We start from the raw sequence: 16,137 nt of genomic DNA on the forward strand, positions 1-16,137 counted from the left end.
AGAAGTGATCGACATTTTCCAACGTTACACCATTGAGTTGGATTTGTGGAACTGCAGAGGGGTTGTTTTGTACTTGTTGGTGCAGCACGTTGGTTTTTTTGGATATTGAGCGATGGGCCAAGCTTTTCGTAAGCTTCTGCGAATATATTTAGGACAGTTCAGAGGTCATCTTCTAAGGGTGCACACACTATGTTGTCATCAGCATACTGAAGCTCTATGGTGAAAGTTACAGTAACCTTACTCTTTGCTTTCAGCCTGCTCAGATGGAAGAGCTTTCCATCTGTTCGATATATGATTTCTACTCTGGTGGGGAGTTTGCCTTCGACAAAGTGTAGGATCATGACAATGAAAATAATGAATAGAGTTGGGGCAATAACACAACCCTGTTTAACACCTGATCCCACTGTCAATGGTTCACTTTGAGAGCCATTGTTATCTGCGATTGTTGATGTCATATTATCATGGAGGAGCCGAATGATGTTTACAACGTTATCTGGGCGGCCAATTTTCAGAAGGACAGTCTACAGGGCATTACGATCTACAGTGTCAAAAGCCTTAGTCAGGTCAATAAACACCATATACAGGGGTTGGTTTTGCTCCCTGCATTTTTCTTGAAGCTGTTGAGCAGTGAAAATCATGTCCGCTGTCCCCCTAGAAGGCCGAAAACCATTTTGGGATTCAGGAAGGGTCACCTCAGATATTGTTAAGAGACGTTTTGCTAAGATCCTTGCAAGAATTTTGCCGGCCACAGCTAATAGAGAGATGCCTCAATAGTTTCCACAATCAGTTCTGTCACCTTTTTAAAAGAAATTGATAATTTTGGCATCTCTAAAGTCTGCTGGGATTTCTTCTCTTTCCCATATTTTTTTGATGAGTTTGTGAAGTTGTTGTGTAAGTTCAATTCCGCCCACTTTGAAGATTTCTGCAGGTATCCCATCAGGTCCACTGGCTTTGTTGTTTCTCATTTGGTTAATAGCTGTACACAACTCAGATTTGGAGATACTGCAAGCTCATCTCTAATTTGTTCTTGAAGAATTTGTGAGAGGACCTCAGCAGCTATGGGCGAGTTGTGGTTAATTCCCAGCTACTGGTATTCAGAGACCCCCAACAGTGGAGACCAAACTGAATAAATGTGGACTGCTATGTCTTAAGTACTATCAACTATTGACTGCTACTGCATGCCTGCTACCACATATTTTCTGCTATGCAAAATCTCTGAATGTCAGGTGCTGGCTTTGATTACAAAACATTTGCATAATATTCACACTGAGGATAGACTTCAAGTAATCATCATCAAATTTTGCAGAAGAGAATTTTTGTGGGTAAATTTGTCCTGGCTTCTGCAGGCAGGAAGTTGAGAGGCTAAAATACAATCTTTCTGGAGACAAACTCTAGAATTGAATGCCCTCGTCTCCCTTCCCAAATCGCTAATCTTAGCTCTTATATAATCAGACCGATGGGCCCTGGAGGTCAACAGGGTGTCAGCTGCTGCTCCTACTAATTATATAGCTTCACGTAACAAACAGACTGCAAGGATTGGGGAGGGAGATCTAAACGAGAAATAGGACCTTGCCGTCTGGAACAATCTTTTGTTTTTCTTGGTTCTCTTGGGTATTCTCTGCATCTTCAGCCCCAATTGAGGTTTGCGTTGCTGATATGGGACATACCCACAAAAGCCACATGATGCACAACTTCAGTTCAACCATGTTACTCTGTTGCCCCAAAAGCAGCAACGAGTCCTGTGGAATCAAAAATCAGACAAAATTATTATGGCATAAGTTTGTAGAACATCATATTGAATAATCCAACTTTGAGCAACCCGCGGAACAGAGGCAATCACACCCCAGCTGTTCCCTGCTATGGAAGAATACTAGATGCAAGTTGTCACAGATTTCTAGAGCCGCACAAGACTTTTCTGCAATAGCAAGAGTGGGGTGCGGGGAAGCTTGACAGCCCACGCTTTTGACGGGTAGCATCCTGGCTTTATTGCTGAATGATTGACTGCTGGGTTAACTATAGAGCCAACCTGGGCGTATGCCATATCCGTCACTTGTACATTGCAGGATGTGAACTAGTACTAGTTGCCCTTTGGAGCTAGTACAGATTTCCTACTTTCTGGGCTACTGGAACTCCTGGAGAGAGGAGGAGAATGTAATTAGTTCTAGCAACTAATGTCGCAGACCAGGATCCTCTGGTCCTGGGAATCAGATGGTCTCAGAGAAGAAATCCATGCTTCTGCCTGCTATAAAGCTCTAAGATCTGCTCTTTCACTCTCAGACTGGACAAATCTGACTGGATTGCTGCGCCCAGTGGGGTCACCACCCAGTGGCCGTAAAAGACAATTGAACTGTTTCTTTTTTCTTTTCCGAGGCACTGCTGCTTTCATGGACACCAGCTGCCCTCAGATTACCTTTCCCCCCATCTATCAGTCCTGACTCTGCATTATTCTCCTTCACCTTTGCCATTTTTCTTGCAAACAGCTCTGGGCCAGAGTCCAGGAGCAGGTGAAATTTTATCTAACAAGACGAAAGCTCAACAGAATACTGATGTGCAAGCAAGGCAGGGAAGCATGAAAAAAGCAGGAACAGCACAGAGCCCTGGGCTACAGCCCCCTGCCCCCAAACAACATGGGGGGGGGACCAGGATTATGAAGTACCTTGTGAAGAAGGAATGTTGACATATGCAAGAGTGTACCGATAGGCATGCAGAGCCCAGAGCCTCAGCCGCATTCTTCTAAAATGCTTTGCTTCGATTCAGCCTGAGCCACAGCACAATGCAGATCCTTTGGGCGCACTCTGCATGGGTATTATCATGGACCAGTTAGACACAGAGGAATGGTGGGAGGAACCAGCTGGGCAACCAACAGGGGAAGAAGGCTCAGAGCCAGGGGAGTGGTGGTAGGACAACGATGAGTGGTCACAGGGAGCAGAGAGAGAAGACTGGGAAGAGGAGGTATTGGAAGCTGAAAGGGTAACAGGGCTTAGAGCTAGGAGAGTCTACGGCAGAGAGACATCCAGAATCAGGACTCAGCTAGACTGGCAAAGAAAAAGCACTTTATATGTGTTGCATATATAACACTGTGACACCAGATGGTGCTGTGGAGTCCAGTCTTTCCCTATGGGATTTCCCTATATGAGTTTACAACATCCTTAACTGAATCGCTTCTTTGACATGTCTAGATGCAGCCTCAGAAGCAGAAGCTGAAGCAGGAGAGCGGGATGAGGGAGGCAAGAGGCAGAGGTGAGTCAGCCTGGTGAAGAGTCACGGGTGGCTCCTGCTCCTGCTGTGACAAGCACCCCTCCACTCTGGTCTCCCAGAACTAGAAGAGGCATGAAAAGGACGGAGGTTAGATGCCTGCAGCTGCAGTTTCCGATTGCTTGGAAAAGCCCTGGTGAGAATGTAGGGCCTTTCAGTCTCAGCAACTGATCCATGGGGGATGAGCACCACAAAAAGATCTGCTTCACAAGCTGTGCAACAGAGCAGGGACCTCAAAGAAAAGGGGACAGCTTCTGCAGTGCAACCGAGAGTGCACCTGTTTTGCTCCATATATGCTCTTGTGAAATGCCCGACAGCTTGGAACACGGTGTCTTATGTCATGTATAATAAAGGCAAAAGAGTATACTTTACTGAAATAGTTCCCAAACATGTTAACTTGGGGGAACATTATGGGGAAAGCCATGTGTTTGTGTATTGCAGGCAGCAGGGTTACAGCCCTTTGCAGGTTTCTCAGAATCTGGCAGCAGGGTGACCAAGTAGGAAAAGAGCTAATGCCTCCTGCACCTTAAGAGTTGTGAAGGCCAGAGCAGTGGGGTCGCAGAGGTTCCCCATCCTTGCCCTGTCTAGTCCAGGATTCTTTCCCACAGTGACCAGCCAGATGAAGAACAAGAAACCAACTTGCAAGACATCAGCACATCAGTCTTCTTGGTCTGCAAGAGGGAAGAAGATCGCAGGAACACCATGCATTTAAAGCTCCCCCCAAAGAATCCTGGGAACTGCAGTTGGTAAGAACACTCTGAGAATTATAGCTCTCTGGTGGGTAAATGACAGTTCCAAAGAGGGACTCTCGCTGGAGTTAGAACTGGCATCTGTGGCACCTTATAGAGCCTCTATGAAAATGAGCCTCCCCTCTTAGGAGTTTCAAGAATATTGGGGAAGTTTCTGTGGAACTCTACAGTGGTGCAGCTCGTATATAACAATTAAATCATTTGAATTTAAATGTTTTCTTTTAGTGTCCAAAGAGCTTCAAATGCAGATGCAGCTCTAATAGAAGCATCTAGAAAGGGCAGCCAGGCCACATGAAGCTCGAACGGAGCAGCAAGACTCAAGAGCTGATCCAGCATTTGATTTGCACATTCATTCATTCATTTATTTCATAATATCAACCCCTGCCTAATAATAATAATAATAATAATAATAATAATAATAATAATAATAATAATAATTTATTATTTGTACCCCGCCCATCTGGCTGGGTTTCCCCAGCCACTCTGGGCGGCTTCCATAGAAACCAAAGATACAGTAAAATATCACAGATTAAAAACTTCCTTGAACAGGGCTGCCTTAAGATGTCTTCTGAATGTCAGGTAGTTATTTATCGCTTTGACATCTGGTGGGAGGGTGTTCCACAGGGCGGGCGCCACTACCGAGAAGGCCCTCTGCCTGGTTCCCTGTAGCTTTGCTTCTCGCAATGAGGGAACCGCCAGAAGGCCCTCGGAATCCCCTGCAGACAACCACAGTGTGTGAAGACAGACAATCAGGTTGTGCATCCATAGCAGTGACCAGAGGAGGAATGACCACTGGGAGGAGCGCAGAGAGAGAAAAAACACCACGGTGCATCTGCAGCAGCACAATCGAACACCTTCATCTGCCCCGGCTGCAACAAAACATGTCTTTCCCTTATCAGTCTCTGCAGCCACAGCAGGAGCTTCCAACAGTCCAACTTCATCCCCAAAGGCACAATCCTCCATTGTCTCCCCAGACAGATGGATGCCAACAACATATGAATGTGCATGAAATAAGATGCAAAATTTGGCTGACCCTGTAGGTGGAGGTCCTCTCGTGAATAAGTTCATATATGTCTTCGGGGGGCCACTAGGGGGCGCATTGGAAGATGGCTGACAATAACATCTCTCCGACCCACACGAGGTACTTTGGAGGCTATGATGGGAGTAATTAGTCTCCCTACCCCCCCCCCCAGGAAGGTGGGGGGGACTGCCCTTGCCTGCTGTGCCCTACACCACCCCCGAATTTGTGGGGGTGGGGGCACTAGGCACAAAGCCCTCCTGTGGGATTCCGGCACTCCTGGACGCCATCCCTGATCCGCGCCACTAGCTGCAAGAACTTCAAAAGAAACAATTTGGATGAAGCTAATTGCACATATTTCAAGGAAGGAGGGGGAGTAAAGACTGCTAACAGAAGAGATCTCTGATAAAACAAGACAAGAATAAATCATGAGAAGATACGCTAAGATACGGTATGGCAAATGACTGATGGCGGAGGGGGGGAAACTTTCCTTTCTTTCCTTATGTGATTAAACAAGAATCCCCTCCCCTCACGAGTCAGAAATGTTGTTTTAAGGACTTAAGCTGTGGATTTAAGACTGTGTGGAGATAAACTTTTGAACCAAAGCATGTTTTAAGAAGAGCGTGGAATGTATAAGAGCTCTGGAATGACGCAGTTAAAAATGCCGTCGCCATATTGGGGAGTTCTGTCGGAGGTCTTGAATCTGGGAGGAGAAATAGAGAAATAGAGCTGCTTTTATATTGTGGGTGAAACTCCTCAGAAGGACTTAAGAGCGACAGTTCTGTGAGATTAATGATGGAAAGAGCGATGTTATCTATGAAGGTGATGATATATGGAAACCATCTCGATTTGAGGATTGGAAGAACGGAAAAATTCACACAGGATTAATATTGGTGTTTATCGGCTTAAGGAGACTATCAGAAGAGATCATAAAGAAAAAAGAGAAAATATATGAACAAGATGTGATGTGGAAACAGCACGATAAGACTGGATAGAATTATTAACTCTGTTTGGACTGATTTGGTCTGATTTGGACATTAATGCAGTAGCAAGAAGATGATCAGAATCCCCCTTCGGATCTTGAAATATGGGTCCCCCCCAAAAAATTTTAAATTCGGCTTTGTAATTCGGAATTTATGTGATGTGATTTAATTTGATTTGATTGGCCAGTTAATAAAAATTATTTTTTTTAAAAAAAAAGTTCATATATGTTTTCACCCCAACACCTTGTGCAGGTGTGGGCTGGGGGTTGCAGAAGCTGGGGAGAACCATCACTGGCAGAGGGAGGCAAGGGAGCGCACCTCCCCCGGCATCACGATCCCGGTGGGGTGCCATTGCAGCTTCCCCCCCACGCTGGGCACCATGCCCCGCAGATGACACGCCACGCCCCCAGGGCGCACGCCAGCCCCACCCCCGCCTGCTCTCCGCCACTGAGAACCATCTGTTAGGAAGTTCTAGGCCTGGGTTTTCTGTATCAAGCCAGGGGGTGGACCATATGGCCCCTTCCAACTCTATGGCTCTGTGACTTGAATGTAGACCTCTCAGGTAGCAGCATCAAGCAACTGACTGCAGATTCTCTGGGCTTTCTGTCTTGTTTCCAAATTCCTGCAGAGGAATTTGGAAACAAGGCGGGTCTTTTCCAAAGATGAGGAAACAGTGGAAAATTCCCACTCTTCTCACAGCTGAAGGTTCCTGCCAGAGGAAACAACATAATATTTCTTTATTGGTATGCTGGTAAGTAAAAAGAAAAAGAAAAAGGACAGCCTAGGCGTGGTGATGGTAAGTAAATAAATTGGACAGATCACACAAAGGCCTCACTTCTCTTTCTTGCTTCCCATTGCGATGGAGTTCAAAAGGATTGCCCCTCCCTGTGTCCAAAGCAGCACGACATCAAACTGACCTTTGCAAAAATCAGTTTCCTTTGGAAGAAAGAGAACTGAAATTGTCTGGGCAGTGGGGAGCAATGTGAAACAAAGTGGCTAACACGTTCCTTTCCCTTCCTCCCCCACAACAAACACTCTGTGAGGTGAGTGGGGCTGAGCGACTTCAGAGAAGTGTGGCTGGCCCAAGGTCACCCAGCAGCTGCAGGTGGAGGAGCAGGGAAGCGAACCCGGTTCACCAGATTACGAGATACCACTCTTAACCACTACACCACACTGGCTCTCTCAGGTTACCACGGGTTAAGTACTTAATTCGTTCTGGAGGTCTGTTCTTAACCTGAAGCACCACTTTAGCTAATGGGGCCTCCCGCTGCTGCTGCGCCACAGGAGCACGATTTCTGTTCTCATCCTGAAGCAAAGTTCTTAACCTGAAGCACCACTTTAGCTAATGGGGCCTCCCGCTGCTGCTGCGCCACAGGAGCACGATTTCTGTTCTCATCCTGAAGCAAAGTTCTTAACCTGAAGCACTATTTCTGGGTTAGCGGAGTCTGTAACCTGAAGCCTATGTAACCTGAAGCATATGTAACCCGAGGTACCACTGTAATTTGGTCCATTACAGAGAAATGAAGGTGGTGGCTTCTGGGACATCTTGCACTTTTGCCTGACTTCAATGTGGGAAGCATGCAGGAGCCAAACCCTGGACTTGTGGAGTCAAATTCAACATCACACTCTCGCAATTGTTCCACATGAACCAGCATTTCAGATGGAACAACCCCGCTCTCCCCATCACCTGCTGATCCCAGAGCTGTTATGGGAGGTGTGCAAGGGAAGAAGGTAGAGAGCCACATTGCACAGGTGGAAGTCCTTGCACAAGCCTCCTGCTGGCAAGGCTGGTTAGGTGAATCTCACGCCTGATTCTCGAAGGGCTCCGGAAATAATAATAATAATAATAATAATAATAATAATAATAAATTTTTATTTACACTCCGCCCTCCCCAGCCAAGGCCGGGCTCAGAGCGGCTTACAAGCAATAATAAAAACAAGATGAATGATTACAACTTAAAAACAAAAATAAAATACAACATTAAAATAATGGAACATTAAAATATTAAAATGTAGCCTCATTGCAGGAGGAGAAGAAAAAAGAAAGAGAGGGAGGGAGGGAATCAAATTGGCTCCAAGCCAAAGGCCAGGTGGAACAACTCTGTCTTCCAGGCCCTGCGGAAAGAAATCAGATCCTGCAGGGCCCTGGTCTCATGAGGCAGAGCGTTCCACCAGGCCGGAGCCAGAGTTGAAAAGGCCCTGGCTCTGGTTGAGGCTAATCTAACTTCCTTAGGGCCCGGGACCTCTATGGTGTTGCTATTTATGGACCTTGAGGCTCTCCGTGGGGAATAGCAGGAGAGGCGGTCCCGTAGGTACGTAGGAAAGCAGCTCCTAGGGAGTTTAAACCCACCAATCAGAAATGAGGTGTTGCGAAATAAGCTTCTATCCCAAATAAAATGGAAGAGAATCTTTGTAAATAAATCATATATTCTGAAGACACCCCATCTCTGCTATGCCTCATTTCCAAAGGAAACATGAACCCTGGGTAAGTGCCTGGGACCCCCGGAATCTTAGACTGCTTGGAGATTGGGGTGGCTTGTAACAATATTTACAAGAACTTTCTGGATTCTAAACAAAAAAAAAATTCCTTCCAGTAGCACCTTAAAGACCAACTAAGTTAGTTCTTGGTATGAGCTTTCGTGTGCATGCACACTTCTTCAGATACTGTTTCTGGATTCTTTTAGTCACCTTTGTGGGGGGAACAGTCTTAAGAGCCAAAGTGCACTGGGGTGCACAGAGAGAGAGAGAGAGAGAGGGAGAGAGAGAGAGTGTGTTGTTTTTCAAAGCTCAAATGAATGGTGTGGACTAACACTAAAGAACATATGTTTTTATCTGGGTGGATAGCAAGGTCTTTTCTTTGAGCAAACCACAGCTCCCCTCTCCTGGTGCCGACATCATTTTATAAACGTCCTACTTTAAGGTGGCAAAAGATTATTTGATGTCTCTCCCCCTCTGCAGCCTCAGTGCTGGAATGCTCACGCTGCATGAAAAACAACAGCAACACAACCTGGCACCAAGGAATCCCCACTGTTTAGCTATTTTGTGAATGTTTCATCTTGTTGCTATTTAAAGTACCTGAAGGCTGTGTTTCTCCTCTCCTACAACGCTGCACAGGAATACACAGGGGCGTCTTTACCGGGGGGGGGGGGGGGAGGGCATCCGGGTGCTGAATTCTGGGGGGGTGCCCGGCACCCACCACTGAAGCCGCCTAAGCTCTTAACTATCTACCTGTTATGAAATAATAAATAATTTTGATCACGCTAGAAAAACAAAATACACATATACCTAGGTATTACCAAAACATATACCTATGGTTTCACTAAAGGACTTTCGACTTTGTGTGCTCATTTACCAAAGACTTGTCATTTACAAGGCGGCGTTTGTCAGACTTGGGGGGCGCTGGGCGGATCTTTGCATCCCGGTGGCAAATATGCTAAAGACTCCCCTGGGAAAACAATAACTTAAGAACTACCTAACTTGACCAGACCACAGTTCATCCTGTCCAGCGTTCTGATTGCGGCAACAGACAAATGACTCTGGGAGCTCACAAACTGGGCATGACAATAGTGAAAGCCATCTGCCATTGTTTATCCTCAAGCACCTAGCTTTCAGAGGCCTACTGCCTCTGTACATGGAGGTTCTGTTTAGCTGTCACGGCTGATAGCTGTCAATGAATATAACCTCTATGAATTTGTCTAAGTCTTTTAAAAGGACATTGGCCATCACCCAACTCTTGAGGCAGTGAATTCCATAAGTTAATTATCAGGGAGGGTGTGGAGTGCAAGGAAGAGACACAATGAATGAGTACATCTGATTTCCCCCTTAAAAAAACAATCAAACAAAAATTTATCCAGGGGCACCCTTAAGGGATTGTGCTATTAGAGTTGAAGGGTGGAGCAGAAATTAGATTGGTCCACATTTTAAAGCAAACCAACCTATGCCACAGGCCCTGGATTTATATTTGGATGATTCAGATTATGCAGTTTTCCAAACATTGTGATGTAGCTGGGACTTTAAAAATGTGCACAGAATGCGTAATTTACAGAGAATGCTTTGGGGGGGGGGGAATGCATTGGAAAGCAAACAGAAATGTATATTTCATAGGAAGAATGCACACAAAATTGCACACGTAAAATTGGCAAAAATGTATAAAACATGTAATAAGTGTTGGAAATGTAAAGAAAAAGAAGGAACATTTTATCATATGTGGTGGGATTGTAAGAAGGTGAAGGGCTTCTGGGAAATGATATACAATGAGATGAAAAAGATGTTGAAAAAGACGTTTGTTAAGAAACCAGAGGCTTTTCTTTTAGGTATACTAGGAAATGAAATAAATAGAAAGGATTGTAAACTTTTTCAATATGCAGTAACAGCAGCGAGAATACTACTGGCCCCAAAATGGAAACAGGAACAATTGCCGATGCTCGAAGAATGGAGAATGAAATTGATGGATTATGCAGAACTGGAGAAACTAACAGGAAAGATCAGATATATACGAGATCAAAAGTTCATCAAAGACTGGGGGAAATTTACAGATTATCTGAAATGTGTATGTGATGAGCAAATAACGCTAGTGGGATTTCAAGAAGCTCTGTGAATGTTAGAGGACTATTGTATTGATGAAAACTAAGAGGTGAAGGTTTACAAAATGCAATATAAAATTAGGAAATGCGTTTTTAAAAATTTGAATAATGGATGATTGTCAGAGAGGTTGAAGGAAGTCAAAAAGGGAAAATATGTGACAAATTTAGATTGGATATTATATATGTATGTTGGAAAATTTAATAAAAAATATTTTTTTAAAAAAGGAAGAATGCACACAAAATGCATACAGTTTAAATGCAAATATTTAGTGCATTAAAAAAATATCTGGGGATACCTAGGATGAAATGGACCTGTGCGATTGATCTATATGACAAAACTGACATGGAATGGAAAGAGGCTTCTCTGCCCGTTCATATTAGATGCCAGGCCCTCCAAATACAGCTGACCCACCTCCCAGCCCCTGCTTTGCATTCATGGGCACAGAACAGGCAGCCTGAAAAGCCGCTGGCTTTTCATAAACAACCTATTTGCTGAAACATGTTGCAGCAGAGCTGACAAAAGCCAGCAAGACTTGGATGCATGAGGTGTACTTCATGTACCGCCAAGAAGTCTGTTTACAAATCAAATACCTCACAAGATGCTTCTAGTACACTATATAAAAATGAAAGGGGAGGAAACATACTTAAGGGCAGCATTGTGCAGCAACACCTATGGCCAGCTCAAAAGAGATCCACGCTGGGCTCTTCCTAACGCCAGGGGAAGAAAAGGTGTGCATTCCAGACCCCACCACATTGGGTGCATTCAGGAAAGTGAGCAGTTGCAAATTCCCTAGTTTGTGTTTTCAATGACTTTCATCCACAACTGAGAATTTTATTCAACTTGCAATGCTTAAGGGCAGCCCAGATCACATTTCAAGCAGTATTGGCTTTTTCACTCTACCAGGCTGAAGCGGAATGTGTTGAACCAGATTTTGAGTGCTAAAATACTATTTTAAAGTCTACATACTTAGGCAGGGGTAATATCAAAATAGTACCAGTTTGGTTAACATATTACCATTGGCAAATAGGTCAGATTAACTGGCAAGCAATGGATTTGGCATTTATGAGAAACAAGCTGCAAGTGGCAAGCTGCACATTTATTTTCATTAATGAATTCATACAATTTTATTTTGCCTGGAATTTCAGCAGAGTATGTTTCCTTGCCATGGAAACTCCATGACTCAAGAATCCGCTGGAGAGGGAAAGAGGTTAGGTAATTTCAAGGGGAAACTAGTTTTGAAAAACTGATTTCAGAACCATTTTTAATTTGAGAGGGAGGGGGAGAAAAAGTAGTGACGATTTGGAATTTTAAAAAACATAATATAAATTGGACTAATTCCTGCATAGCACATTTTTGAGCCTAAAAGCCTCCCCCCCTTCAAGCTGGTAGGATGTTGAAAGGCTTGTTTTAAGGGGTTTTTTTAATAAAAAGTTGAACAAACTCTTACACATTCAGGTTGACTGCAGGTGTGATCTCAGGTGTTCCAGGAAAAAAGAGTCCAAACCACTTATTCAATTATGGTTTCCTTGGTTGTCCTCAAAATAGATGGTGTCAGAAGTGTCATCACCAGAATGGCAAACGAAGCATTTGAGTCCCTCTCCAGAGCTGTTTGGTTTGGATCTCAGGGTAGCCTTGAAAAGAAGAGAACAGAAGTCATGGAATTAGTGTGTACCAGATTTTTTGTGTGTGGCACCTACTGAGTCTACTTCCGTCTCATCACAGCTGGAGGACTGCAGTGCTGAGTCATCATAACATTTTCTCTTTCACAGGATGGAGTTCTTGTAGCTGACAGGCATCTCCTTTCCATTCCTTTTGATGCAAAATTCCCAGTAGCTCTTTTATTGAACCAGATGTAGAAGTATCACAACTTTCTCTTCTTCCAAGGATAGCTTTTCTGTTATTTTTTCTGTTTTTTGTTCAGCGCAAAAAGAGTTATTTCATGGACTGTTTGTTATTCATCCTAATATATTCCAGACATTTCAGAGCAGAGTTATTCTGAAATCTTGGATCTAGACGATAATTAGCTGTAGAGGTTGCGACTGATGGAGAAGTAAGTCCCTTCAAAGCTTTGGTAGATTCATCTCCTGCCTTTTAGCTTGTCACCCCCTACACTCGCATCCTCTCGCTGGCTGGGTCTGACGGATGAACTGGCTCCCTTTGCTTAAATTCTTTAGCTTGACGTAACTCCAAGATACTTGACCGACACATACATAGAACTGGCTCTGAAAAGAAGGATGAGACCCAAGCAGATACTACATAACTTCTTTGCTGGCACACAAACAAAGATGGAATGATCCAGAGGCTTGGGATGAATTTCAAATTGACTTCACGGCTGAGGACTGCGGTGTGGGGAGCGGAATGAAAGGGAATGAAGATGCAAAATGAGTGCGCTTAGACGCAGGAAGAGCCAAACCAACCCATTGCTTGCAGTTCCAGAGGCACAGCAGAGTTTCCCTCTAAGACCACATGAATCTGTATATCTTGTTGTTGGCATCCGTCTGTCAAGAGACAATGGAGTGCACCTCCAGGGGTGAATCAAAGTGCTGCATTAGCAGCAATGAAATCCCTGGGATGCAGTGTGTATGGAGGTCCTGGGTTGGCCAGATGACAAGACTCGCTTCTTCATCTCGCCGATGTGGTCCAAAGGAAAGCAGAGCAATACGCTTGGCCCCAGCTTATCTACAGGAGTTGCCGGAAGAAGACATACAAAGCCTCATCCAACTACCTTAGGGACTCCACTCTAGATTTGTGTAGGGTTTACTCCTGAGCCTTTTCTTCTCCCAGAGATATCCCACAAGGCAACAGAGGTTTAGGATCAGAGTTTTCCTAGATGGGCTATTTTCCCAGGTTGACGAGCCCCATCTGCCCCATACTTCTCTCTGCAGCACATGCAGAAACTGCCTTCTTGACCATTGGACCCACCCTTGGTCTCATCTGTTCAATCTGCTGGAGCCTGTCTTTTCATGAAGGGGGAGCCCCGAACTTACTAAGACTTCGAGACACATCAGCTACCCTCACCCGGTTTAGCCAGCCAGTCGAAGCCGTTTCCCATGGTGTGGCCGCTGTCACACACTGACATCTTCTAGCGGTAGGAGTCACAGGTGAGAATTGAGTGTGGAGTGGGGACCAAAGGTGGACAAACTACCCCAAAAGGAGCACAATGTGTCCCCCACAAGAGGTACTATCCCACCCCATACACCCCATCCGCATAGAGTGGTACCTCGGGTTACAGACACTTCAGATTACAGACTCCGCTAACCCAGAAATAGTACCTCGGGTTAAGAACTTTGCTTCAGGATGAGAACAGAAATCATGCTCTGGTGGCGCAGCAGCAGCAGGAGGCCCCATTAGCTAAAGTGGTGCTTCAGGTTAAGAACGGACCTCCAGAACGAATTAAGTTCTTAACCCGAGGTACCACTGTATTATAACTTTTATGACCAACAGTGTAATGTAATGAATGTCAAAAGGTATATTATCGCTTCCCACCCCCTGCAAATCACATGTCCCCAACTGCAATCTTATTTACCCCTTGGAAGAGCCAACCTCTGTTTGGATAGCTCCTGCTCCATTCTGGGTGCTGGACACACTAACAGGCTGGGTATGTTTTGAAATTTCCATTGAAATGATTTGCTGTACATCCATCATTTGATGCCACTTAGAGTGGGAAGATGTGGTGCATCACTAATTGCCTCACCTGCCCTTCTATATATAGGCAGTGACATCATCCCAAGGGAGGGAGGGAGGACTGGGATTCCCCAGCATTGTCTATGCCGGGGGAGGTAGGAGAATATAGGAGGTGTGGCATAATCTGGGACCCACCTAATAATTGTCTGGCAAGTGCTGGCCTATACCTAATCCATGAAAAACAGGAGCAAGAGGAAGGCAGAACACCAGGCAACAATTTTAACTGGATCTTGAAAAATGCTGTTTTCATAGCGCAGAGTTTCTCTCATCCCTACACACTCTTTGCCTTAAAATAAAGCTGTGCCACATTTGAACCTCATAACAACCCCACGAGGTACAGTTACCACCTTCACACACCCTATAGAACACATAAGAAAAGCCTCACACTGATTATTTTACATCCTTGTGGGGTTTTTCCTTTCAATATTGACATTTCAGTAAGCATATTTTTCTGCAAGCAGGTCTAATACATGGCTTGTTTTATGCCAGGTTCCTTAGCAAAAGGGCAGGAAAGGCTCTTATAGTAAGGACCAGTAAGAAGGACTGCCTAACAGTCCTGGTGGATCACCTGTGGGAAATCTGTCCTGCTGAGTTGGAGAAAGACGTCCTGTGATTCAGAGCTGGGAGCGAAGCTGATGATTAAGAGACAAGCCAGAGGTTGCTGACTCAGGGTCAGAGGCAGCCTTGGAAGGAAGCTGATTCCAGGAACAGGGGTGGGGGGGGGGTGATGTGTATGTGTACGCAAAAGAAACCACCTCCTCCCAAGGCTGCTTTTCAGTAAAAAATGAACAACACAATAAAACAATTGGGAGAAACTTATACAGATAAGCATTTAACATCTACTTTAACCCTTGACAGCCACCATTGCACTCCCAGTGCTGTAACAGTCTGGAGAAAGTTATATTTATCTGCATCAAATGTCAGGTTTAGCCCAGGCTTGAGCTGTAAACTATAGAAAACAAGTCTGTCATCTCTGACTCCATCCTCTGTTTCCATGAATGGTGAGCAGAGGATTGCCTGGTCTCCAGAACCTCCAGCCCTGAGATGCAGGGGGCGGGGGGGGCAGGGAGAAGAGCTGAGGAGACAGAGATGAGGCCTGACAGGAGTTGAGAGGAGCCTTAGTGGAATGAGGGTGGGCACACCCTCCAAGTGTCCCTATTTTCTAGGGACGTCCCTAATTTAGAGAATCCATCCCAGTTTCTGATTTGATCCCGGAATGTCCTGCTTTTCCTTAGGATGTCCTTATTTTCACTGGAGAAATGTTGGAGGGTATGGAGTTATCCAACCCTTGAGCCATCTGAAGGCAATCCTCTATAGGGAAATTTTAAAAATATGTTTACTGTTTTCTTATGTTTTAATATATGTTGGTAGCTGCCCTTAGTGGCTGGGCAACCCAGGAAGTTGTGTGGGGTATAAATAGTAAAATTATCATTATGGAATGGGCCACCCCATTTCATTGGATCAATGTTGGAGGGTGTCAGGGGCTCAGGGACTGAGCCACAGGAGGAGGAGGAGATGGAGAGCGAAGGGGAACAATCGGAGGGGAGCGCAGGAGGGTGTGACAGTGACCAGGGAGATTCCCTGAGTCTCTCCAGCGAATCAGAAGATTCCCAGAAGGAGGCCCCCAGGGTCAGGGCAAGGGGGGCCAGTGGGGAGTCGCCAAGCGGCAGCTGGAAGTCAGGGCTAGCTTCCCCACCAGAGCGCAGCGGGGGGGGGGGGGGGAGAATCCCACAGATTGGAACAAAAGCTTCCTCCTGCAGGAGGAGAGAGTGAGGCAGGACTGACCACGCCTCCGTCAGAGAGTGGAGGGGCGGAGGAGAGAGCAGGGCCGTCCAGCCTCCCGGAAGGAGAAAGCAGTGAAGGG

General features: G+C 45.3%; 1 long non-coding RNA gene across 1 annotated transcript; it reads right to left on the minus strand.

Moving 5' to 3' along the window:
* Positions 1 to 304: 304 nt before the first annotated feature.
* LOC144327736 (uncharacterized) lies at positions 305 to 15,287 on the minus strand. Its single transcript, XR_013392811.1, has 3 exons — positions 14,842 to 15,287; positions 12,037 to 12,220; positions 305 to 1,739 (listed from the first exon to the last, which is right to left on the minus strand). It is a non-coding gene; the product is annotated as an uncharacterized LOC144327736 (long non-coding RNA).
* Positions 15,288 to 16,137: the final 850 nt, after the last annotated feature.

This window comes from Podarcis muralis, chromosome 5, assembly GCF_964188315.1.
Source record: "Podarcis muralis chromosome 5, rPodMur119.hap1.1, whole genome shotgun sequence".
In the NCBI taxonomy this organism is placed as follows: Eukaryota; Metazoa; Chordata; class Lepidosauria; order Squamata; family Lacertidae; genus Podarcis; species Podarcis muralis.